Here is a 15664-nt window from a genome sequence, read left to right as displayed (position 1 = left end):
TACTATTTTCATGCCCGTACTTGGCAAGCAATCTGACATATGTGAAAAATCAGCTTAAGCAACAGTTCCTGGAACAGATCCTCTTGTTTAACCTAGGGGCTGAGTAAGGTTCAGAAGTTGTTCAATAGATGGCAATAGAGATTATTCTCCATGGAAAGATCACAGGATTCAATCAAAATGTAGCACAACTCAATAAAATCCACTCCCCTTGATAAACTGTACGATGGTGTACACATTTTTGACAAGCATCCTGACCTTATGCAAATATTGATTTTATCAGTGAATAAGTTTAGAATTGCGGTTTCAAACTGGGCCTCCCAATGACTTCATGTTATTCCACATTACATCAACAAATATCACACAGTAAGACAATCAGTACTAGAATACATATTGTGACAACATATGAACTTGCCTTTTTATAACCAAGGAATGGGCCTCCTGGGCCTGTGGGGCTTTAATGTGGCCCATGCACCCTTAAGAAACATTCTTTTTCCTCTGATATTTTCCCCTTTTTCCAAGCCCCCTCTATTGCTAACAAGCGTGTGTAGCAGAGGTGGGTTTCTACTGGTTCAGCCCGGTTCAGCCAAGTAGGTAGTAACTCAGCCTGCCATGCCCCCAAAATGGTTCTCTCGGCATAGGTGCTGCCATCTTGTTTTTTTAGTACATTTTTAGTACTGCGCATACGTGCATAGCGTGCATCAAGCATGCACACAGCGCATCCCTGAGCAAATTGGCAGTAGCAGCAGCCGGAAACCCACCCCTGGTGTGTAGATTTCTTCCACCTGCATCAGTCAGGGGAAACAACACAGTAATTAAGGACAGGCTGACTTTCCCCCCTGCACCCTACAGCCTTCACTTAGGATGGCCTCTTTAGAAAGGAGGGCATGGGAAGGAGGCGGCAGTGGTGGCAATGCCTCTTAGCAAACCTGGCCAGGAGAAAAGCATGACTTCCTGATGCGAAGAAAGGTAGAACACCATCCCTAAGTGAGTGGCAGGAACAAGGATGTGTTCTTGCAATCTGCCAAGGGAGCTCTGCTATTTGGGGCTGATGTGAAGGTTCTGCATCCTCCACAGGGTTCTCCATCCTGGATGCTCCCTTGTCTGTCACCCTAATGGTCTTCATATCTTTGCTTGGTTCATCTACGTGCTTTTCTATGATCCCGTCAGAGGTGGGTTGCTGCCGGTTCGACCCGGTTCAGCGGAACCGGTAGTGGAATTCAGGCCTGGGTCGCAGAACCACCAGGCCTGTCACGCCCCCCAAACCAGTTTCCTCACTGCTTCTTGGCCCCCGCCATTTTGGATTTTAGTGACTGCGCTTGCGCAGTTCACTGTAAATAGTTCTGCGCATGCACGCAGAACAATTTACATTGAACTGTGCATGTTGTGTGCGGGTTGCGAACTGGCAGTAACACCAGCAGCAACCCACCCCTGGACCTCATCCATCTATGAGAAAGGTGAGGTTTTAATTTAACTCTTGACTCAAAACCACATGCTTTCTCTTTAATGATAAATTGGAAAATACCAAACGATACTTGCTTATTTTCACTGTGGCGAAATCATGCTTTAAATTTCCCTTCCATAAAATTTTGATCTAAATTTTCAGGGAACTGAATGCTCTTATGAGAAGGGGACTTGTGCCAAATTGAAGACCAGCAACTTTTTATTTCTTTGTGAAGTTTCAAGATGATTCAGCTCAATATTTTATTTCAGCTCAATATGTTATGCTGTTATTCATATTAAATTTGTGTTGGTAATGAAAACCCCTTGGATAGATAAGTGGCTAAAATGACATGCTGAAGAAGCAGCTCCGTTTTGCTTTTTTTTAAAAAAAAATGGTATATTTATATGATGGCAAACCATGATACATTTAATGAACTTTTGAATCACTGGAGACTTTTGTATCAGGCCCATGAGACAATCCCTGGTTTTAGAGTTGAAATTACTGAGGATTGAAGAATCTCTGACTCTCACACTGAACCTATTTTACATGCATGAGACAGATGCTAGAATCTTCAAGACCAGGATCAAGCAGATATAATGGCTCTGTGACTTGAAAAGATGGGAGAAGAGACCTGGATTTAAGCCTGGAGACTGACTAACTAGAGAACAAGATTCCAGGGTGCTGTTAGCTTCTTCTAGTATGGCTTCCTAATTTCTCTGCAATAAATTAACTTATCAAACATTCTCAAGTCTGCTTAAGAATGCAGAGTGGGGAGAGAGTTCAATCACCCTGACTGCTTCAAAACATCAAAATGCACTTCCTTTGTTATCATTATCATATTAGGCAAAGGTTTTTTTTATTGGTTTTACTTCTGCTGCATATTTAATGGTATGGTGCCTTCTCTGTTTCTGTGACATTTATCTGCTATTTTAGCTGATGCTGATTTATCTATTCTTTTATTTGTATTGATTTATTCTCTCATGGAGTATCACCATGAGTGCTGCTGAGGAGCTCATACATTTTTAAAACAAATAAACCCCATTCATTGGGACTAGCTCAGTTGTTGTTGTTGTTGTTGTGTGGCAAAATGGGAATCTCTAATTCAGTCTCATCTACATTGATTGATTCTGGCTCTTTTAAGTTTCAAATTTTTGAGGACTGAACATGAGACTTTTCTTTGAACTTGCAATTCAGTCATATTTTCTAACTTTCCTCACTAATTTAAGGGTTTATTGGAACAAATGCCATTTATAGATACAATAAAGATGATATTGCCTTGTAACACAAAAAATCTTGTTTGTATATTGCAAGGCATAATACGTAGAAGGAACAAATTGATGTTGATTAAATCTAAAAGTTTGAAAGAGAAATTTCAGCATCTTCAACATCTGAGTTGCAGCTTATCAAACAGTAGTAATCTTAACATAAGATATCACTATGCACTACTAGAACAGTGTTTTGACTTGGGCTTCAGAAATTTATGTCTAGCAGAAACTCTCAAATTGAAAATTTTGTCCAAATTGGTTCCAAAGATAGCAGCTGATTAATTAATGTCCGTAAAGCATTTGGAAAATGTAAAGGCCCAACTACTTTACCACCTATTCTCACTAGCAGCCAAAAGAAAAATTACAACTTGGACATATTAAATAAAATGGCTTTATAAATACTTATGATATATAGTGGGAGAATATTGGCTTGGTTCCTAGCTATTATTATGTACACAACAATGTATCAAGTACATATAGGAAGATCCATAACCTCCAGACAATTACTCCGAGGGAGGGGGGAGAGGGAAAGGGAGAGAGGGAGAGAGAGATTGTCATTCTTAATGCAAAAGAGGCAATAAAGCAAAGTTATAGACTAGAGCAGTGATGGCGAACCTATGGCACACGTGCCACAAGTGGCACGCTGAGCCATTTGTCAGGGCATGCGAGGCGCTGTCCTTTCAGCTGGCCAGCACACATGTGCAAGCTGGCCAGCTGAGTTCACCCTTTTTTAAAGCCAGTTTTGCCCTCCCCAGGTGCCAGAGGCTTTATAGGAGGCCCTCTGGAGGCTTCATGAGCTTCCCTGAAGCCTCCGGAGCGCAAAAAAACCAGCCCTACGGGCAAACCAGAATTCAGGAACGGACTTCCGGTTTGCTCGGAGGGTCGTTTTGACTGCGCCAAAGGCTTCAGGGAAGCCTCCTGAAGGTCCCTGAAGCCTCCGGAGGGCTTCCAGGGGGGAGGGGGAGGCTGTTTTCGCCCTCCCCAGGCTCCCATAAAGCCTCTGGAGCCTGGGGAGGGCGAAAATGCATGCAAAAAAATGAGGGTTGCACTTGTAGTGTGCACATGCACACTGGGGGGTTGTTGCACATTGCATTATGGGTGCGGCATGTCCACACATGACCCCTCCTGCGCTCCCCTCACTTATGGCACGCGAGCCAAAAAAGATTCGCCATCGCTGGACTAGAGCTTCCAGTCCAGTTATGGAGTCAAATGAGATTGCCTGTGATTCAGCTTTTTCTTTGATAAAAAACAATCTATGAAGCAACATTGTTTCATTCTGTGTTTCTATTTTCATAGGCACCACAATGCTACTAAAGGTATTTTCACTTTTTTTTTTTTAGGAATGATCAGCAGCACCCTATGTGGCATTTATCAAGTCCAAGGATCTCAAGTTTTATCCTGATCAGATTCTTTATGCAAGAAAAATTTATGATGTCTTTAAAATCTTGCCTGAGTTATTTCAACCCAGTACCATAAATGTGTTTTTCCTTGACGTTTTATCAGTATTTTAATTCATCAAATGTGGAGTTTGAATATTGGTAGCATCCTAAAGAAAGTATATAGAACACTCTACTAAATTGTGACTGATATAATACACTAATCTTTTTAATCCCCTAAAATTAATAAATTATCGATCTAAAAGCAACAAATTCATTTTTAACAGCAGGTCATTTGTAATTACAAGTAGGTCTCAATTAGTGTAGTCAGTGAATATGATGAAATGGTTGCATTATTTGAATTTGCCCTATTCTAAGAGATATTTCTATGGAAAATGTGATAATTGGTACCAGCTTGACAGAAACAGACAATGAAAAAAATTAAACATAAGCACATGTATATTAATGAAATATTATAGTAAGGGATAGAAAGAATATACCAATTTAAATTTATGGTTAACAAAGTCACAGAGTAGCTATAGAAAAACAAAACAAAATATAATATAATAAAAATGAAATTTACTTCAGATTCAGGCATTCCAACATCTTATCCTTTCTAGCATTGCTATGACCATACTCATGTCATTCAGTTACATCCAATGTTTGCTATAATGTAATAAGACTTTTTAAAAACAAAACTTGTGTTGTTTCCCTCTAACAATGTATTCTTCCCCCCCCCCCCCATTTTGAACCATGAAGATTAACAGCATCTAAAATCCCAACAGCAACTGAACATGGGTTAGCCTCTCATTAACTGAATTTTGGACCACATTAAACACAAGCTATCAATTTACAAATTGCACTAAATCAAACGTATATTCAAACTTGCACTGATCACAGCCTACCTGTACTCTCTCTCCCTTTAGGAGAGTGCATTCACTAAAAAATATCAAGGATATGCCCATATACTACTACTGGATGTGTGATCAGTACATTTGTTTTCTTTTTCAGCCACAGTGCACATACTTATATCTAATTTTTTAAACTAACAGATAAAATAGATGTTCCTCTCAAAACTGACATTTCTGCTGTATATTTTGAATTATTGTATTTGTCCAGCTCCATGGCTTCAAAACATTCAGATGCTGCATATGTCTTTCTCACTGAATTGCACAAGATTATATTTCATGTTGCTGTTTAAAGATAAAAGCTATGTAGAGGAATTCAAAGCATAAAACCAGGCTTATCACCTATGTTGCAGTTGAGCAAGTTTTGGGTTATGTACAGTCTTTAGCCCGGGGTGGGGGAAGCAACTATGCCCCCTTTGCAACCTGTGAATCAACTCCATGTGGGCTGAGGAATTCTGAGAATTGAAGTCCACAGGTTGCAAAGAGGCCATAGTTACCCATGCCTGCTTTAGCCCCTTTTCTGAATTCCGCATAGAGGTTGCTAAATCACGTTATCAAAACTTGGCTGAATCATATTGTATATCTGAAAAAAATCACAATTGAATTAAGAATGTTAAGACATTTGACAGACTGGATATGCTTGGTCTGGTTACATCATCCTCACATGCAAAAAGATTGCCTTGTCCCAGATCTACACTCATACAGAAAATCAGTATAATGACAACCTAGCTAAGTATCTCTACTACTTAGGTTCTGCAACCAGTCCTTTCCCTACCAGTCATCAGGCACACATAGGAAGAGATACAAGCTTCTCACCTCAAACAAGCCTTAGGCTGATAAAGACTTCAAAGACACCAACTGGTCTCCTAGTCTTCTAGAAGGGCAAGGATATTCAGCTGTGCTGAGACACACTCAGAAGTGGTAACTGTTTCTTGTCACTTCAGAGTTATCAGCCAGACTGGGAGTACGTGAACTACCACTCCTTCCCAAGTATTTATAATTGGGGAAAAAATTAGTTCATCAGGTCTGGAAGCATGCAGGACCTGACTTCAGGATCCATAGCAATTACATCACTCTAAGAAATCAAAAAAGAGATGCGGTGGTTCAGTGACTAAGATGCTGAGCTAGTCGATCAGAAAGGTCGGCAATTCAGCGGTTCAAATCCCAGCGCTGCATATCGGAGTGAGCTCCTGTTACTTGCCCCAGCTTCTGACAACCTAGCTCTTCGAAAGCATGTAAAAATGCAAGTAGAAAAATAGGGGCCAGCTTTGGTGGGAATGTAACAGCGTTCCTTGTGCCTTCGGCATTTAGTCATGTCAGCCACATGACCACGGAGATGTCTTCGGACAGTGCTGGCTCTTCAGCTTTGGAATGGAGATGAGCACTGCCCCCTAGAGTTGAGAACAACTAGCACATATGTGCGAGGGGAAGCTTTACCTTTACTACCTTTAAGAAGTCAGTACAAAACCCAAAGCAGCATATTCAGTGTTGCTGTTTGAACCAGTTACAGGCCAAGCCAGTTTCTGCAACCCTTTTATCTAAACCAGAGAGTTTCACTGGACAGTCTAATTAGACTGCTGTTCTGTGCACATGTGTGTACTCACACATACATACACTTTCTTTACTCTCTCAACATTTTTGTCCTCACATAGTTGAAAGTATATAAACCAGATTACAGTCCTTTCCGATAAAGATTCTCTCTTCTGGGCCAACACTACTTCAGAGTAGTTATTCCTTCACCCTTGTTGTTTCAGTCATCTGAATTTTATCTCAACAAAGTACATAAAAGAACTACTAAAATAGTAACTCTGATAAATCAGCATATAAAACGATCTGTGCTAAATGGTTTTGTTGGCAATTCCCTTGCCCTGTCCTACCTCATTGATAGAAAGGCTTATATAGAGCTAACCACACTATAATATCAATGAATGATAAAAGGAGACAATGATAATATTGCAAACATACAATGCACAACAGCATACAAAGTATTATACTATAAAACCATTGCAATCCAACAATTGGTATTAATTAATTAGTATTAATTAATTTAGTAATTAATTAATTACTAAATTGTCAACCAGATCCAGTTCAGTCAAAGACTTATATTTTGTGTATTTTGGACAAATACTACAAATAATGATCAAATTAATATTAGTGCCATGGTTCACTATTTGGAAATGATTACTTCAGAAGCAGAGCTATTTCGGGGGGGAGCGGGGATACTCTCTACTGCTTAATCGCTCCATTCCAGGTCTATCAAGAGAGTAAACTCTATTTCTTTTCCTTATCTTCCCCACACCATCTCTTAATGACCTATGCATTTTTCCTGGTTTACTACACATTTTAAATTATTGTACATATGGCTAAATGTGTAAAGTCCATCATACAACTGGCTTGTGCCATTTATATATTACAAGTATGGGAAGTTTTGAGTAACCATATCAGTGATGGGTTTCCATTTTTTTTACTATCGGTTCACTCATCTGCGCGCTCATGCTCATGACGCTTCTGTGCATGCACAGAAGCGTCAGGGCAGATGGGTGGAGCCTCCAGCCACCGCCACTACCAATTCACCTGATCCGGGCTGAACCAGGAGCAACCCACCTCTGAACCACATGCATAGAATAATCTCCCCTTATAAATTGAATACCGAAATTTATTAATACTTCCTCAAAGTAAAAAAAAAATGGTCACATTAACAGGCAATGAAGAAGCAACAAATTAAATTCATGACAAACCATAAGCCCACCAAGCAGCGTCAAATCTCTTTTGCCCATATTATTTACTAAACATTCTGAAATGTACATTTGTAGCTCATAGAAAACTAATTTCATAGAAGTATGGTAATGGGCTGTGAATACTAACATTTATAAATTAATTAGCTGGTTTCCCAAAAGAAATCTGCCACTTAGAAACAAAGAAAAAATAAACTATTTGTTTTGATAGAACAGAAGTCCTCAAATGCCCTTTACAATTTTTGTTTCCTGTACTTCTTGTAGAGATCTACAAGAAAACTGCACATAGCTGGCAGAGCAGAATAAGAAGGGGGAGGGAGGGAAGGACTGTTCTCTGCAAGAAGAAAAGGAATAACCACTGAGAGCATAACATAAATTTTAACTCATCATTCCAACAAAATGTATTGTTAGTGAACAATGGAGGAGGAATGGGGGGAAATCTTAAAAATTTGAGAGCATGGCAAGAAAAAACTGGGAACTTTAAAAAAAAAAGATATAATGGGTTTCAGATTATGGACCTCCAAAAGAAAATAATTGATGTGATTTGAAAGTATTTGAAAGCCAGGCCACATAATTATACAGACATCCCTGAAGTATATATCCCACACTGTTCCTTCTCTCATTTTTGGTGAATCCTCCAAATGCATTAGGACTAAAATTCTCAACTAAACGTAAAACTCTATTCAATTAAAACCAGGCCAATTTCCATATTCACATATAAATGAAGGTCCTAAAAATCTCCAGAGCCTGTTTTTAAGTTACTTTAGGTTACTTTCAGAGTCTGCTGAAAGTGCAGTGCATCTTGCAATAACTGGCTCTTTTCAGCCAAACAGTAAACAACACTCAGAACCATCAAGAGGCTAACCCCCTGATGGTGAACTTATGGCACATGTGCCACAGGCCATTTTGAGGCAATTTTTTGTCCTCGGGAGACTTCCTTAAGCCCCCGGAGCGCGAAAAACCGGCCCTACAGGCAAAGAGGAAGTTTGGGAACGGACTTCCAGTTTGCTCATAGGTCCGGTTTTAGCCCTCCGGAACCTTCTCACAAGCCCTCCATACATGGCTCCCCATGAGAAAACTGTAAGACAGGGATCTTCAGCAGGGTTTAGAGCTTTGAAAACTAAGGGAAAGACGTCTTTGCCCAAGTCAAAGACTTCAGAAAGACACTGGGTTTGCAATATTTTCTTCCTTAAACACTTCTGAAAATTTCTTGTCAATGACTTTTGGATATTAAGTTTCTTGTCAATGGCTTTTGGATATTAAGCATCTACAAACTGACAAGTTGAATTACACCAGGTGAGTTTCCGCCTATCGCTGCCAAAATAAGATTTATACAAGTTGAAGAACTTTTAAAAATTCCAATGTTGGAATAAATAGCAAAGGACTGATTACAATGTTGATTTTGAAAACTTAAAAATGTACTAAGGGGCCAGATGGATTTGAAATAAGATTTTGAATTTAATTACAAGACTCTTTGCTATGGTTCGTTTAAAATTCTATAAAGATTTTGAAACTAAATGTAAAACACCTTTCTATGTGAAAATGTTGATTACATGCACAATGAAACTAATTAATCAAATTCAACTGAAGAGCTATGCTAATTAAACAAGAAGTGAGTCTACAAACAAAGTTCCTTTTTAATCCCTGGCAGAATATACTACAATATTATCTTGTATTATTGCTTTTCCCTCAGTGAGTTCATAACAACATTCATGTTTCCAAGAAGTATTCAGTTGAGATGGAATCCAAGTATCTGTCTCCCTTATTCAGTTACACTTGTTCTCCTCAAACATTTAGGATTGTTGTAAGTTGTATATAAAACAAGGAAATCATGAAATTATCTGCTGAACACATCTTAATTATCATTTATTACTCAATCATTGATGGATTTCTCCTATTAAATTACCTGCAATTATCCACTCAGATTATCTTATCTGTCTTGGATGCTAAGCATATCAGACTGTTAGTAGTTGGACAGAAAATTACTGGGACATCTCAGAGCTGTGAGATGGACTAGGACAGCGATGGCAAACCTTTTTTGGCTCTTGTGCCATAAGAGGGGGGGAGCGCAGGAGGGTCGTATGCGGGCGTGCTGCACCCATAATGCAATGTGCAACCCCCCCAGTGCACATACGCACACTACAGGCACGAGTCCCCATTTTTGTATGCTTTTTTCACCCTCCCCCGGCTCCAGAGGCTTTATAGGAGCCTGGGGAGGACGAAAACAGACTTCCCCGCACCTCCCCAAAGGCCCTCCGGAGGTTTCATGAACTTTCCTGAAGCCTCAGGAGCAGTCAAAATGACCCTCCAGGCAAACAGGAAGTTCATTCCCAAACTTCCGGTTTGCCCATAGGGCCAGTTTTTTGCGCTCCGGAGGCTTGAGGGAAGCTCATGAAACCTCCGGAGGGCCTCCGGCAGGGGTGGTGGTAGGGGAGGCTCTTTTTGCCCTCCCCAGGCTCCTATAAAGCCTCTGGAGCCTGGGGAAGGCAAAAAATGGCTTTTAAAAAGGGTGAACTCAGCTGGCCAGCGGGCACATGTGCTCTGGCCAGCAGACAGGACAGTGCCTTGCGTGCCCTGACAAATGGCTCCGTGTGCTTCCTGTGGCACACGTGCCATAGGTTTGCCATTACTGGACTAGGAAGTTAAAATACATCTTGAAGATTACGACAGCTGTCATGTGTGTCGTACCTCAAAACAACTGAAACTATATTATTGTTTTTTTATCAGTTGCGGCAACAACATTCAAACATTTTGAAGGATTCAAAGGAAGAATGAGGATGAGAAACATTGTTGGATTCCAAATTCAGGAGAAAGACGGCAAGGTGGTAACAACATGAAGCTAAAAGCAGCAAATATCTCAGTTGGTGGGATGCCTTGCATTGATAAAACAGTTATTTCTCCAGTATCAGAAGAAATTCTTCCAAAAAGACAAATAAATCCTTAAAAGCTTACAAAAAATGAAAAACGAGATGGCAGAATATTTTTTAGCAAAGAAACATTAACACATAGAGTTACTAAAACTGTAATTTTGGTTCTGAACTATCTCAAAGTCTACCTTAGTGTTATTGTATACTGCTCTATCAGATTTTAAGGAATGTATTTTTCCTTTGACAAAGTTTTAAGATGAATCATCAATGCTTGGCTGTTTCTTTATTAAAAGAGAAATACATAAAACAAGCCCAAAACATGAAAAGAGCTTTCTAACAGCTTGGCATGAAACTAATTTAATAACAGTGACTGAATTTATTCAAATAAACTGAGTGGCTCCAAGAACTATCCAATTAACAAACTATTACCCTACTCTTCTTTGTGCTATTTGAAGCAAAAAGACAAGCAGTTTCTAGAATGCTGGATCTCTTAAGGAACCCATCCCCAATTCTGAATGAGGCCACCTACTTTCATAGCAGGAATGGTTTGGATAGGACACACTTTGTAACCCTGGTAGGCAGCCAAGTTGTGTTTGTTACATAGAGGGCTACTACTTTCAGTAGTGTGGGATTATATTTAAGCAGGAACAAAATTCAAGGTAGATTTTTTTTTTGTCTGCTTTGTCATTGCCTATCTATTGGTGCCTGCTGCAGACTTCATCAAACGCTGGAGCCAAAGATCACTCAGGTTATGCATTCTTAAGAATAATAGGAAGCTTCTTTTTAATGAAAAGGTCTACATTATGATTGATGGTGACTTTACATGACTGGCTACATAGAAGGCTCTAAGCCACACTTATTAGTAATAAAACTTAGCTGGCCGCGTTCACAGATTGCACTAAATTGAACCATGTTTTAGCTTACAGGTTTACCAATCATAATGGTTGGCTTCATATAACACACTAAGAATCAAAAATATACAAATCATTACTACAGCATGCTCACTGCTTAAACTGCAGTATGCTAAATCAAGGCAGATGTCTTAATAGCCCATACACCTTCTAATCTATAATTGGTTTTGATAATGTGTAAATAATTGCTATGTTTTAAATGATTTGTAAATGTTTACTACATCTTAAATTGCTGAAGTCCAGAAATACTGACTTACCTTATTAGCTCACCTCTATCTACATTTCTTATCTCCCCAATTCTAATTATACTGATATTTGTTGGACCTTGCCAAGTAAGCTTATTTGGGAATTCTTGAATCACCTTGTTGACAATGTTCTCCTTCATAAAGTGCAAGGAAGTCTGGGGGTCATGTATCCTTAACTTAATCCTACTAAACATGGAAGCCTTAGTGAACAAACTGGAATGTTAACAGAAAAGAGACTATGTGAGGCTGCAACTCATGTTACTAAGAAAAACAAAAGATGAGTACATCCACAAGCATATCCTGGAGTTCAAGAAAGAGATAAATTTGGATATACTATTACCGTAGTCATTATTTATTACTCTATATTTTTTCATGATTTTATTAGCATTGCTATATTTTTGGTTGTACTTTATCAGACCTTCTGGTGTTATAATTACCAATAAGATGGATGGATGGATGGATGGATGGAAGGAAGGAAGCAAGCAAGCAAGCAAAGGAAAAAAGGGTTCCACCACAAAACCGCGGAGGACAAAATCGCGGTCGACGAAAGCGCGCATTTGATGTCATCACAGCACGACGAAAACATCGCGCTGTGATCGAAAAATGTAAAAATAAAGCGAAAACCTTACCCTAACCCCCCAAACCTAACCCTAACCCTAACCCTTAACCTAACCCTAAATCTAACCCTTAACCTAACGCTAAACCTAACGCTAAACCTAATGCTAAACCTTAACCTAACGCTAAACGTAACCCTAACGCTCTAAACCTAACCCTAACCCTTAACCTAACCCTAACCCTAAACCTAACCCTTACCTTTATGTGAATCGGCTTGCTTTAATTTTAATTTTATTTCAATTTTTAATTTTTTTCGGCGCGCTGTGATGACGTCAAATACACGCTTTCGTCGAGCGCGATTTTGTCCTCCGCGGTTTTGACGGGTCACGGAAAAAAGAACAACAATTGAGAAGAATATAGAGAACAAAAGTCAAATAACTTATCAGGGCAGTCCTCCAGCATCAGATTTAAGGATAGGGAAAAGCTGAGATGTTCAGCTGCATTATTTATTTATTTATTAATCTAATTTATATAGCTGCCCATTTTACCAAAGGTGATTAAAGGCAGCGCACATCGATAGCATTAGTTCAGAGCTGTGTAGCAGCAAAGAGACCAGAGGGTTTCGAAGCTATTTCTGGTGCCTGCTAATCTAAGTTTTATTTCCTTTAACAGAATCTATTATCTAATTAGTCAGAACCAAATTGCCATGCAACCCACACCCTTCATTATAAGAAGTAGGCATGGGACCCCAATAAACAGCTTTAGACCCTTCTGTTCTTATTATTATTATTATAATCCAGCATTACAAATCTCCAGGATAACTGAAAGTCTGGCTTACTAGATTTCTCCTTATTTTTTTAATAAGTACTGTATTCCTTTTCCCCTTTTAAACAAAATGTAATGAACCAACGTAAATGCATTTTTTTAAATCTGGAGGGCACTGAAACATTCCATAAACCTGGAAATGAAATTCTGATTACCCTCAGCTACAGCCATGCATTATAAAGACTAACTTGCAAGAAAATAGAATCAAATACATTGAGGAGAGGAAAATAAAAGGAGAATAATAATAAAAAAATCAAGATGCAAGTTGGTGGTCATCATGGCAGGAGACTTGAAGTCCTGCTCCTTTGTATGTGGATGTATTGAAATCCAAACAGATCTTTTAATTCTGTTCCAAGTAGCTTTCCCATCATCTTTGATTACAACCAAACCCTTCATTAATCTATCTTCTAACTGTTTTTTTATACAGGTCTTATATTTTCTCTTTTACTTTTACTCAATGTACTTCAATTCCCAAGAAACTTGAATTACCAACAATTGATCTCTCCACTTTCAGCACCTCAGCACCTTTGTTTCTCTCACTAATTCTCAGGTATTTATCATAATCAAACCAATCACATTTTTAACTAAATATTAATTCCTTACCATATGTACGTATGAATACCTCTATGTTTATATCATTCAGTATATTTAGTGATTATCATTCTCATTTATTTTTGGGTACCCAAATGAATCACTTTTTCTATATTTTCTCATCTTGTTCTTACCTATCCATTCATGTTACCTAAGAAAGTATTTTCCCCTCAAGATCACTTTAATTCAGAACTTTGCACATTTTCTCCAAAACTCATCTCTATAACAGTCTTCACTAAAGCAATAATTACTGGTACCTACAATTCTTACCATCCCATGGATTTCTGTTTTTATATACATTCAGGAGAACCTATACAGTATGACACTGTACTTTCAGTATGACATATGGTACTTTCTGACATATATTTTAATCTTTCAATTCATAATGAAATTGACCTTCTCTCTCTCTCTCTCTCTCTCTCTCTCTCTCCCCCTCCCTCCCTCTCATCTATCAATCTATGTATGTATCCATCCATCCATCCCCATCTTCATCTCCATCCCTATTCCACAAGATTAGACTTCCATTCAGATTATTACCTGCCTACGAAATGGGTCGTTATATAAATTAGATTTATTTCCATATGTAAATAAAATATTTCACCTTTCTCTTATATTATAAACACACATTTATCTTTCTTTTCATTGCATTTGTTAATTAATATTCTTTATATTTTAATCTTCTGGATTCCAAGTTGCAATCTTCCACATGCCACGGTTATCATTAGTGGGTCCATACATATAATGGTCATCTGTTATAATCTCGGTCAATTTAAGCTTTCATATAACACTTTTAGTAAATAGACAAGGTGTAAACTAAGTCTCTGTTGTTAATATTATCCTTGCCACATGCAGCATTCCTTACTAATAGTTAAGTATTGACCAGTTTTGGCACGTTTGTGCCATTATGCCACAAGTACAATCAAACAAGCACAGCAGATGAAGTAGGGTCTGGTTTATGTAATTAAAAAATGCATTGAAGTGTGTTAAAACAATTGCAGCTTTTAATCTACATACAGCACTCTTGTGCCAATTCCTTAAATGATCTTGTACTCTTATTTACTGCCGAGAGGCTGTGAAGGATCATAGAAACAAAGCTTCTACAGCCCCCTTTGAACTATAGATCCAAGAAAACTAACTTCTGTTTTCCATACTAAAATGTAATGAGAATGAAGGGAAAATCTTAAGGAGTACAAACATTGTTTATATATACTTTTCTGGAAGTCCAAACACAGAAAAGAAAATTATGAACAGTTTCTACCATTTACGATTCTTTGCTAGCTAATCATTGTGACTAGCAGATTAATAGAAAGCTATCGTTTTAGCCTTGGGTTAATATGCCTCTGGCAGTGCATTCTAGATAACTTCTACAACTTCCACCGAATTCATTTTCTTGTTCATTTGGAGAACAGTTTATATTACAAAAGCTGGAACAAATTGAGTGATGAAAATTACTTAATGTACCCTGAGGGCAATGACACTCAACAGGTAAAGGGTTTCGTAGAAATATTTCCATACCTTTTAAAAACAAAGTTATAATCAAGAGATGCTTAATTTTGTTAAAACATATTGGCACCCAACCCTTTAGCAAATGACATGGCAAAAAGCTCTTCCTTAAGCCAAAGTAGTAAACACAATCTCAAATTGTTCAAAAGTCTCTCCATATATACCGAGGCACACAATTAGCATAAAAAAGGCAATGATATAAAAAGAGCATAAATAAAGTAAAAAGCAAAGGACATACTATAAGACCAACTTTAAGAGAATACTTTTCTAATTTGTACATTCTCTGTCTCTCAGAATTTACATACTTACAGTACATACATACATATATAAATATACATACACATATAGGTAGTCCTTGAGTTATAGCCATTCATTCAGCAAGTGTTCAAAGTTACAATGAAGGGGACTTAACTTATGACCAGATTGAAAAGTTGTGGGTGTC

At 38.3% G+C, this 15664-nt stretch overlaps 1 protein-coding gene across 1 annotated transcript in view; it reads right to left on the bottom strand.

Annotated features, from left to right (window-relative positions):
* CACNB4 (calcium voltage-gated channel auxiliary subunit beta 4) overlaps positions 1 to 15664 on the bottom strand; it is a 72087-nt gene that overhangs the window by 39031 nt on the left and 17392 nt on the right.

This window comes from Thamnophis elegans, chromosome 1 (assembly GCF_009769535.1).
Source record: "Thamnophis elegans isolate rThaEle1 chromosome 1, rThaEle1.pri, whole genome shotgun sequence".
NCBI lineage: Eukaryota > Metazoa > Chordata > Lepidosauria > Squamata > Colubridae > Thamnophis > Thamnophis elegans.
The sequence above is the reverse complement of the archived record's forward strand: the minus strand, read 5'-3'. Positions and strand labels throughout refer to the sequence as shown.